This window comes from Myotis brandtii, unplaced genomic scaffold, assembly GCF_000412655.1.
Source record: "Myotis brandtii unplaced genomic scaffold, ASM41265v1 scaffold237, whole genome shotgun sequence".
Classification (NCBI taxonomy): Eukaryota; Metazoa; Chordata; class Mammalia; order Chiroptera; family Vespertilionidae; genus Myotis; species Myotis brandtii.
In genome coordinates this window covers 87896-99156 of record NW_005358943.1, presented here as the reverse complement: position 1 = coordinate 99156, position 11261 = coordinate 87896, and the positions used below count along the sequence as shown (strand labels likewise).

General features: G+C 37.7%; 1 pseudogene; it reads right to left on the bottom strand.

Annotated features, from left to right (window-relative positions):
• Positions 1 to 364: 364 nt before the first annotated feature.
• Positions 365 to 11261, bottom strand: part of LOC102259115 — a 41746-nt pseudogene continuing 30849 nt past the window's right edge.

Here is an 11261-nt window from a genome sequence, read left to right as displayed (position 1 = left end):
AATGGAGGGATTTTTGTCCTATGACTTTGTTCCCATGGAGTTGAAAGGGACGCAGTGTCAGAAGGTTTCCTGTGAGGAAATGGAATAGCCCATCACAGCTTGGCTATTCTTCTTTAGTAATCTGATGGTCTAGAGCAGCGGTTCTCAACCTGTGGGTCTCAACCCCTTTGGGGGTCGAACGACCCTTTCACACGGGTCGCCTAAGACCATCGGAAAACACATATATAATTACATATTGTTTTTGTGATTAATCACTATGCTTTAATTATGTTCAATTTGTAACAATGAAATTGGGGGTCACCACAACATGAGGAACTGTATTAAAGGGTCGCGGCATTAGGAAGGTTGAGAATCACTTCCCTGGGCCTCTCAAACTTCTTCCTCCTCCCCATGGAAACAAAGGTGAAAGTCTGAGCAGACCCTTTAACAAAGTTGGAGGGGAAAGAAAAGTTTTCGCTTCAGATAAAAGTCGAACCAGTGGTGAGGGACCACAAGGGAATGCTCTTTGCCAAATGTTGTATTTGGAAGATCAAGTGCACAAGGATCTTTTCCTAAAAGTTCACATTTAAATTCTATTTCAGTTAATTTTTTGTATGCCATAAGATTTTTATTTAAATCATTGAGGTTTCTTTCAGCAGTCCGAGCTGCCAACCAATTATCATGTGCTTTTTTCTCATGGGAAATAATCTGCCCTTGATAAGAATGAATGGTTCTCTCCATTTCTTCTGCAAGATCTTTGGCTCACTTTCTCCAGCTCTTTAGCTGCCAGGCTGATCTCTTCATATGCTTTAGAAAGTTTCTCCTGTTTCTCTAACCCAGCAATTTTCAACATTTTTATTTTAATCTCAAGGCACACTTAAACTAATCACAAAAATTCTGCGGCACACCAAAAATATATTTCTTGCCGATCTGAAAATAAAAGGTATAATTTTGATTGATTTTAAAAAAATAGTAGTAGTAATGACTTACCCTTTTTTCTCCAAAGTGACTTTAAAAAAAAAATCAGGTGCCTATACTTATATATTAAGGATTTCAGTGCCAAGAATCAACCAATCAGATGCAAATCTGTTATATGACTTATTTATTTATGTTTCAAGACAGGGCATTCACACCAGATGGATATTGTGTTGGCTATTGTCATTTTTTTTTTCACAATCCAAAGGAAAAGAGGCCAGTGCCCCTGACTAAATAGTCAGGTATTGCATGTTTAAAAAAATTCTTGCGGCACACCAGTGTGTCACAGTATACCAGTTGAAAATTGCTGCTCTAAGCAGTAATTTTCTTCTACTATTAATTTTCTCCAAAGTGTAAGTTCCTTTTCTTGATACAGTTCAGTCCTTCCTTTAAATTTCTGCTTTAGTTCATGATTCTCATTTTCAAAATGTTCATTTTCTGACTGCAAAGATGCTTGTCCAGTCTAGAGATGTTTAATACACTCTGCGAGCTCTTCCTTTGTTTTATCTACTTCAGATAACTGAGTGAAAATTTAGTTTCTTTCTTCTTCTAGGGTTTTTAAAGACGCCTTTAACTTAGCAGCATGAATATGCTTCTTCAAAGCTCCCTTTGGTTATCACTTTTTGAATTCTTCTTCTTTCCAATTCCAAGTTATCATCCATTAAATCTTCTCCATGCAGAGCAGCACATTATTGCATCTTTAGCAAGCATTCAGCCAGAGTTGATCTGTTTGTCTTTATCATATAGAACTTGTTTCGCATATACTTTGGAGTCTTCAAATGTTATTTTCTGTTTATTGAGCTCACTCACTTGTACTTTCCATTCAACTTCTTGTAAAAGTTCTTTCCAGCTTTCCTGAAGTTAGAAATTTTCACTCAAAGCATCTTTACAGCTATCTTAAGTGGGTCTTCATTCATTTGAAATATTTTGAAGGCTGTCATTTGGCTTCAGTGACATGTGATTTGAGTGATTTTGATTCATCTCCTACGGACTGTATCCTTTTTTAATTATCCACCGTCAATTCATCTTGTTCAGAATGTTTCGGTGTCTCTTCTTTTAACTCTTTTCTCTAGAAAGAGTATTTCCTGCTCAAATGCAGATTTGGAACTGTTCAGCTTTTCACAGATTGCCTCCAAACTTTGAGCTTCTGTTGACTCCTCTTCAAAGCTGGAATCCTGTAATGACTAAGTCTTCATACTGCTTTTGTATGAGGCTAAATTTTTCAAGTAGTTTACATCTTTCTTCCATTAATGTAGAAAGTGCTACAGCAAACTTTTCCTCTCTTGCCACATAAAACTGGTTTCTAATCGATCAAAAACTTCTCCATAAAAATAAGAAAACAGCAAACAGTTCAACAATAGCTGCACCTATCAGCAATTCCCACGGAAAACCATTAGGATTAGGACCTTTTCTAATATTTTCAGGGAATGCTGCCACAACCCTGGTAGTTTTTCCAGGATCAGCCCCAAGTACAGCGGAGGGGCAGTTCTGGGCTCCTTAGATACATGGTTCAGCCAGGGCCTGACTGAGCCAAGAATAAGCGGCAGAGAACACTCAGCTTCCATCAGAACCCAAACTGGCACCAGGCAACTGGGCCAGACCACTGCAGAGCTGGTTGCACGGAGTTGTGGAGGAAATGGCGTCAGCAGGTCTCAAGTGTCCATGGAGAGCCTAGGTCTGGCCCCTATGTTACCTCTGTGTCCAGGTGATCAGAAGGAACAAGCCAGTCCCCTCAAGAGCCTGTGACTTGCCCTCTCCGTGCAGCCCCACCTGCTGTTTGGTTTAGGCCAGGCAGTTGCAGGGAGCTGGGGAGGAGGGGCAAAGCCTGTTTGTTTTTGTCTGGGTCCTGAGGTATAGCTGGATGGTGTGTGATGCAAATTTTCTTTGTTCTTAAAGACTGGCTCAGGGCTATAAATGGCTGGTCTGATGTTGAATAAAAAGAGACATATGGGCACAGACATGAATTTGTCTTGTGTGAATGAGTTCCTGTCTTTGAAATCGTTTTTCTAAAGCTTTCCAGATATAACTGACTAATCACCATCAAACCTTATAGAGAGAAAATTAAATATTTTAGGAGAAACACTCTCACCATGTTATGAACCTATGAAATATCATACTTTATTTATACTACTAAGAACATCTCAGTATTATCAATTAAGAAGCAGCTAATGGCATGAGAATATAAAAGAATCCTAAAATGAAATTAGAGGATTAGCCATAGCATATAAACTCTTTGTATATAACTGTTTACTTCTGTTTCTTAGGTTCATTATACCCTATTTATTTATTTTTATTTTTTTAGAGATATGAAGTTACATATAGCTTATAAAAATTCTGTGTTTTTCTTAGTTCATCAAAACTTCCTTTCTGAAGATACAAGTCAGTGAAACTGGAGGTTGCTCGACACATTTCTTCTCTTCATTAGTATGCCATTTTTTCCATTTCTACAGTGTATGTATTTCAAGAACAGAGTGTCCTTTATGTTAGTTCATATTAAGTTGTAGCCTAACACATGCTTACAACTCTGATGTGATTCCCTTCATACCAGCTTCCCAAGCTAAGTACTTACATATTCTAGAATTTAAATATCATTAGTACTTTTATTTAAAATGCTAGCATATCCTGAATAAAATAGGAAATATACAAGTTGAACATCCTAGAGATGGATAAAATGGGGAAAGCAAATGATTCTTACTTCTTAGAAGTTGAGAGACTATATCGAAACCAGTGTTCCAGAAGAAGGAAGTAGCATAAATAATACAAATATGTCCCAAAAATATTACTCATCTTAGATCTCCCCTTGTGAGATTTTGGATCAATAAGCAACTGTGTTTATATGGAAGCTGTTTAGAGGCCATTGCTGAGTGTGAAGAGCCAATGAACTAAGTCAGCAGGTTAAAACCTGACCCTCTGGTCCATTTATTTTTCTCTCTTTTGCCTCTTGAAAAGCATGTTCCCTAGAGATCCATTCAAATAGTCACTGGGAGTCCAGAGGCCCCACCCTTTGTCCAGTGTTATGCAACGTGGAAATGGTTCCCATTCCAGTCCCTGACAGCCAACCTCGTGGAAGTCAGGCAAAGACACAGGATGCTTCTGTGGAGCACAAACACTTTGCACTGACAGTTAGGAGCTGGGAAGAGAACTAGTTCTGTTCTACAAGCAAATACGTTGGGTTTTAAATTTTTTATAAAGCATGTCAACCATTAACAGCTCTAATAATTAAGAATTCTTACTGGGAATCAATAGTTTGCATCTGTTTCAATAAAATGAGGAGATGGTGGAAGAGATGAAAAAGTGCCAGGTGGTGACCCATTGAACAGGGTGCTCTGAGTTGTATTTAGGTGACTGTATGTGATATGATGCATGACCATGAGTAATATTGTGAATGTGGATTTTTTTTTTTTTAGTGTAGCTTTAAGACTAAATAATGACTAGTACATTATTTTAAAATGTCTCATAGTAAGGGGCCATTTTGTCTATTTTTGTGTTTCTGGCTCTGTTTTTTTTGTGTAGTTGATGCTGTAGAAAAATTCATTCTGAATATGGAAATGACTTAATCTATTAACAATTACCTGAATGTGGCTTTGTGTGTGACAGATAAGATTTGAATTTTAGGATAAATTGTTTCTTCCTTTTCTCCTCCTTAGAAGTCGTCACCTGCTCTAATTACTAAAGGAACCTGCCTTTCTCCAGCACTCATTTTTAGTTTGAATGCTAAAATGAGATCTAAAGTGTGTGTTTCCCATCACATGGTTATAGGGCAAAAAAATAAATTGTCCTTTGAACTCCAGAGTTGAGTTCAAAAATTACAGAAATAAACACAAATTTTATTAGCTTTTTGGATACTTCTTTGTTTTTCTCATTGTTGGGTGGGCAGCCTTTGTTAAATATGCCTTCCAAAGTTTTTTCTTGGTTGTTGAACTACTTGACCAGTGTATTATTTTTATAAGTACACTCAATTTTTATCTAATTGGGAGTAAAGGAGGACAGCTGTTAAACATAAATTCTAAGTTATTGGTTGTTTTCATCCTTTAGAAAATTCCAATTTGAGCAATATCAGATAGAGTTGGTTGAAACAATAAATTATAAATATGTGAAATCTCTGGAAAGGCTTCTCTAAGAAAGAAGATAAAAGAAAGGAGATCAGTGATAACTCCACTCCTTTTGTTTGTGTGTCTAGGAATCTTTAATTCGGTAATGAATGATAAAGATAGGTTAATCCAAACCCCTTTTTAAAAAGCGGAGGACACCCAGGCCCCAAAGCTTTGTACAATGATTTCCTATGTTCCTGCCTGGTACTTTTTTCATCACCCCATAGACCTAAATGCTTCGGCATTTAAATGTTTTATAAAAATGAATTATTACTCTTGATTATATAAAAGAATTTTTAAAGAGCTCTCTTTTGTGATTTACTTTTTAAAGTATGTGATACTCTCTTAAAAGCATTGAAAATGCATCTTCTGGCATCTTTTCCTAGATTCTGGACTGTATTTCTTATGCGTTGTTAGGATATCCACTTAAAATCTGAATGTTTGAGCTAATTAAACAGTGGAATATTGTTCAATGGATAAGAACGTTTCTTTAAACACTCATTTAAATTAATAGCAAGTCTGCCTCTTGTAGCCTATTTTGTGACTTTTGTCCTTTAAGCTCAAGTAAAGTAAGTTGCATTGTTTAGGTTTTAAGATTGCAACATTGTTTTTACTAGGATTGAACTCTATTTATAACTTAACTATGGTATTTATTTTTTCATTTGCTATTAAGTTCTGAGTATTCCCTTTTATACTCTGAGCTATCTCAGAATCTTGCTTTCTTTTAATGTTAAATATTATATATTTTGCATTTGCGTCTAGTGCTTATTATCATTAGCCTTTTGTCGAAATTAAAGAGGCAGACGACTGACTCCTGCACTGGCCTTTGATCTGGGGCAAGTTATTTAATTTCTCTGGATCTTATTCGATCCTCGGTAAAATTGTCCCTATAACGTGGATCTATCAATAGGACTGACTGTAAACCTTAAATGGCATCAGACACCTAGTAAGTTTGTGCGAATTGTAGTTATATATCAAGATGCAAGAGGCGCCCTAACCGGTTTGGCTCAGTGGATAGAGCGTCGGCCTGTGGATTGAAGGATCCCAGGTTCGATTCCAATCAAGGGCATGTACCTTGATTGCGGGCACATCCCCAGTAGGGGGTGTGCAGGAGGCAGCTGATCGATGTTTCTCTCTCATCGATGTTTCTAACTCTTTATCCTTCTCCCTTCCTCTCTGTAAAAAAATCAATAAAATATATTTTTAAAAAACAAAAAGATGCAAGAGGCAGCTCAAGTTACCCTGACAGCAATGTTTCAGGTTGTACTGATGGTCTTGCCTGCACTTCCTCTTCCACCATGATGCAGCTTCAGACAGGCTAGACTTCAGGGAATTTTTTTCTGTTGCTGTTATGACTTTTAACCTAACTACTGTGGAGAGGAATTAGAAACGAGTGCCTGAGAAGTGTTTGTTCACTGCTTGGTAGCCATGGATTGGCAAGCACCGTAATTGGATTTAGTAGGACTTCTCTACACAAAGGGTGGAAGAACCACAAGGCACCCTCTCCAAGTTTCAGATGTCTTCACTGGCAGGAGTTTTTTTTGTTAAATGACCCTAGAGGAGAGGTAACTAAACAGTTTATTTTGCACGCTCTGAGGCTGCCACTTTGTCAGTCCGTGTATCGCTAACGTGGTCTAATTTTTCGAGCCCTCACAATTCCATGCTGAACTGGGAAGCCAAGTCCAAAGCCTTGGAGCTCACAAGCGCTTCTCCGCATTTCAGAACCCAGTGATGGTTGGCTTGAAAATCATGACTCACAAAGCACGAGGAGGCAGAGATCACTTCGCACCATTCCCCTTGTTATTTTTAATTTTTATTTTGGGGGCAGATTTTAAGACATATGTTCATGTTTAACCCTGAAGGGCTTCCAAGCCATTCTTTGAGCCTGGAGTGACTGAAATTTTCAGTTTTTCTAGCTTCCCCAGCAATCAGTATCCTTCTAGTTACCTGAGTGTGACATCCAAGATCCATTTTTGCCTGCCCTTTGAATTTCATTACTCACTTTTACTATGTTGTAATGTCCTGTCAGTTTCTATCTGTCAACTCCGCTCTATTCTCGCAGCCGGGGCCCATTTAGTCATCTCCCACCTCGCTGGTGGTCATGGTCTGTTTCTAGCCTCTCACCCCCCTCCAGTCTTTCCCATTGTCTTCAAAGTCACCTTCCTGAGGCATACTTCTGCAGGGTGCGGGTTCATCAGAGAAACTGATAGACTCTTTCAGAATTGGATAAATTAATTCAAATGCTATGTTGGTGATAATAATTATTTAGGAACTTTTCCAGTTTAGAAACACATAAAATTCCCTTTTAGTAAACACGGGCGCTTTTATATGTTTTAAAAAGATACTGCATACTGAATAATGTCTAGAGAAGCATAATAGTTTTTAACACAACACATATTTTTGATGAGATATGAAAATTCATATTGTGTGGGAGAAGTAGGGAAATAGTAAGTTATTTAGGATATTAAAACACAGAAAATTATTTAACCCAGCTTAACTGTGCTCTAATTGTAAATAATTCTGAAGTTAAATGTCAGTGTGGAGAAAGAAGGCAGACAAAATAGATATTCCCATGGGACAACTGTTCTTTTATGGGCTTTCAGGGAACTCTAAATGACTTTCTTTGCCAAAAATGACTTTGGAAAATTGTGTCTTCTCTTCTAAATTTGATTCCATCTCTACCTCTTCTTGGAAATCATATCTTAAATTTAATCTCTTTCTCCTGGCAACAATTGTTTGGATATGACAACGAAAGCACAAGAAACAAAAACAAAAATGAAAAAGTAGGATTACATCAAACTAAAAAGCTTCTGCAAGTAAAACAAACCATCAACAAAATGAAAAGGCAACTTACAGAAGGGTAGAAAACAGTTGCAAATTATATCTCTGATAAGACGTTATTTCTAAAATATATAAAGAACTCATACAACTCAATAGCAATAAAGCAAATAATATAATTTAAGAGTATTATGCTAGGCGAAATAAGCTAAAAGTATCACATGATCTCATATGTGGACTCTAATGAACAAAATAAACTGATGAACAAAATAGATCCAGAGACATGGAAGCATGGAACAGACTGTGGAATCTCAGAGGGAAGTTGGAGAGAGCTGGGAGGGTGGGAAGAGATCAACCAAAGAACTTGTATGCATTATATGCATAACCCATGGACACAGACAATAGGGTGGTGAAGGCCTGGGGCGGGGGGCGGGGCAGGCTAGAAGGGTCAATAGGGGAAAAAAGGGGGACATGTAATACTTTCACAAATAAAGATTTAATTATAAATAAATAAATAAATAAATAAATCAAGCAAGCATGCAGGGGGACTGAAAAGACATTTTTCCAAAGACATACACATGGTGACCAGATACTGTGAAAAGATGCTCAGCATCGCTAGGGAAATGCAAATTAAAACTACAATGAGATTAACCAAAGAACATATATGCATAAATGCATAGCTCATGGGCACAGACAATAGTGTTGGGAAGGTCTGGGGTGAGGCTAGGGCTGGGTGGAGGGGGTGGAATAGGGGACATCGGTAATGCTGCAACAATAAAATAACACACAATGAGATATCAACTCACACCTGTTAAGATGGTGTCATCAAAAGGAAAAGAGATAAATATTGGTGAGGATATAGAGAAAAGGGTACCTTCATGTTGGTGGGAATGTAAATTGGTGCAGTCACTGTGGAAAACAGTATAGAGGTTTCTCAAAAAATTAAAAATAGAACTATTGTATGATCTAGCAATCCCATTTCTGGGTATATATCCAAAAGAAATGAAATCAGGTTTTATAAATTATATCTGCAGTCCCATGTTCATTGTAGTATTCTTCACAATAGCCAAGATATGACAACTGCCTAAGTGTTTATCGATGGATGAATGTATAAAGAAGATATGGTGTATATACACAGTGGAATATTATTCAGCCTTGGGAAAGAAGGCAATTTATGACATTTGTAACAACTTGAATGGGTTTTGGGTGCACTATGCTGAAGTGCAATGTCAGATAGAGAAAGACAAATGCTGTGAGGTATCACTTATATGTGGTACCTTAAAAAAAACCTCAAACTCATAGAAACAGAGAATAGGATGGTGGTTGCCGGTCCTGGAGAGTGGGGGGAATGGGGATCAAAGGGGACACCTTTTCAGTTACAGGATGAATAACTTCTGGAAATCTACTGCACTGCATGGTGTTATAGTTAATTATGCTGTATTAAAGGCTTGAAAGTTGCTAAGAGTAGATCTTAAATGTTCTCCGTACAAAAGAGAAATGATAATTATGTGAGGTAATGGAACTGTTAACTAACACTACTGTGGTAATCATTTCACAACATACAAGTATCTCAAATCAACATGTTGTATACCTTAAACTTACACAATGTTATATGTCAATTATATGTCAGTAAAGCTGGAAAAATTAATCACTTTCCTGATTTGTTCTATGTCTAATACATGTGCTAACAGAACTCAGATTGTTTTGTGTTGTGTTTTTTCTGACTTGCTTAGCAGCAATCATTCAGCAACATCCATTATTTTTCGTAAATATTAGGGTACTCTTTTAAAAATATATACTAAAGCTTTGTCTAATGAGATGAATAAATTTGTTGATGGACTTCATGGCATAAGATAGTAGTGTTTAGAATAGTGATGGAAAATGGGTTTCATATTGAGTGTTGTTTCTACTTGATTAGGAACATGGTGTTAAGAAGGACCCTGAGGCTCTATCTGAGCTCAGCGGAACAGAGAGAAGTAAGAATTGGTGATGTCTGAGTGGGCTGACATTTAGGGGCCTTTTCTGGTTTCAAGTATGACCACTATCATTAGGGGATGAACCTGGGGCCATCTGATTATGAAGCTCAGCTTATCCCCTCGATCACCAAGTGAGGCCACAGCGAGAAGCTGGCCATCTGCAAAGACAGAGCTTTCACCAGAAACAGACCATGCTGGCGCCTTGACCTTGAATTTTTAGGCTCCAGAACTGTGAGACAATGAAACAACTGTTATTTTGCTATGGCAGATTACCAGGCTTTACCATGGAAATTGAGCCAACAGATCTGGAGAGCAATCTAGCATTTGAATTCTTTAATATCTCCATAGGATTTTGTGGTGTGCATGTAGGTAGAGAACAATGTAATGTTTAATTTGCCTACAAGTGTTTTACAACCCTGCCTGGACACTAAAATTTCCTTCAGAACTTTTGAATGACTGGTGCAAGGTTCCCTCCTGGATCCATTAACTCCTGTGCAGGGTTAGAGGTTGGTGTTTTGAAAGTGCCTCCCACATGAGTCTAACATGCAGCCCAAGGAGAGAACCGCTGGCCTACATTAATCTCCTTTCCCGTGTGCTGCTTCTCCAGGAATCCCTGTTGCTGGAGATGGAGTGTGGTCATACTCTCTCTTTCCTCTGGGCTCTCCTTTCCATAGCACAGAGCAACATTACTAGTTTAGGAGCGACAAATCCATCGGCCTTCTATTGCCTCAAGTTCTTCAGTACTTAAAATCCTAGAGTAGGGACTGCAAAGGGAAAAACCATGTGCATATTCTAGGTTTTTGAACTCTAGATAAATTAATATTATTTAAAGCTGCCCATTTCAAAGAAGTAAAGAATTTTAGACTTTATAACCAAAATAATATTTGATATGTCATATATATTCCTCTTAAGGCTATCTTTCCGGTCTTCTCGTTAAAAAAAATATTTATTGAATATTGTTATATGCTTGCAGGCTCCTGTACTTGGCACTCAGGATGTAAGGGAGAAGGTAACATTTAGCATGTTTGTGGAGCAGAGTGGCACTGACGTGATTAGTCAGAAAATGTGTGAACCATAAACAGCCCTTATGTTCATACTGGTGAACCTGAGTTAACACTGAAAGAGACAGATACATCTCTACCCACTTAAGGTCTATAGTCCCTTGTAGAATCATACAATTTAATGTACGTCAGCCTAACCTAGGTGATTCTTTGGTATCACCCTCAGAGATTCTGATCAGAATTGGGCTCAGGATTTAGAATGTTTAACATATTTTTAACATATTTTCTGGGAAAAATGGATGAGAAAAAACAACCAAGAAGGAGTTCCTTAGCAGTTGCATAAAGCAATTCAGTGTTTTTAACAAGTTGAGCTAATGGAATGTATTTTTCTTTCATTTTTTCCCCCCAGAGTATTTAGTGGAAAATCTCTGCTGCCTGATAATTGGTCTCTTTGGGTCAAT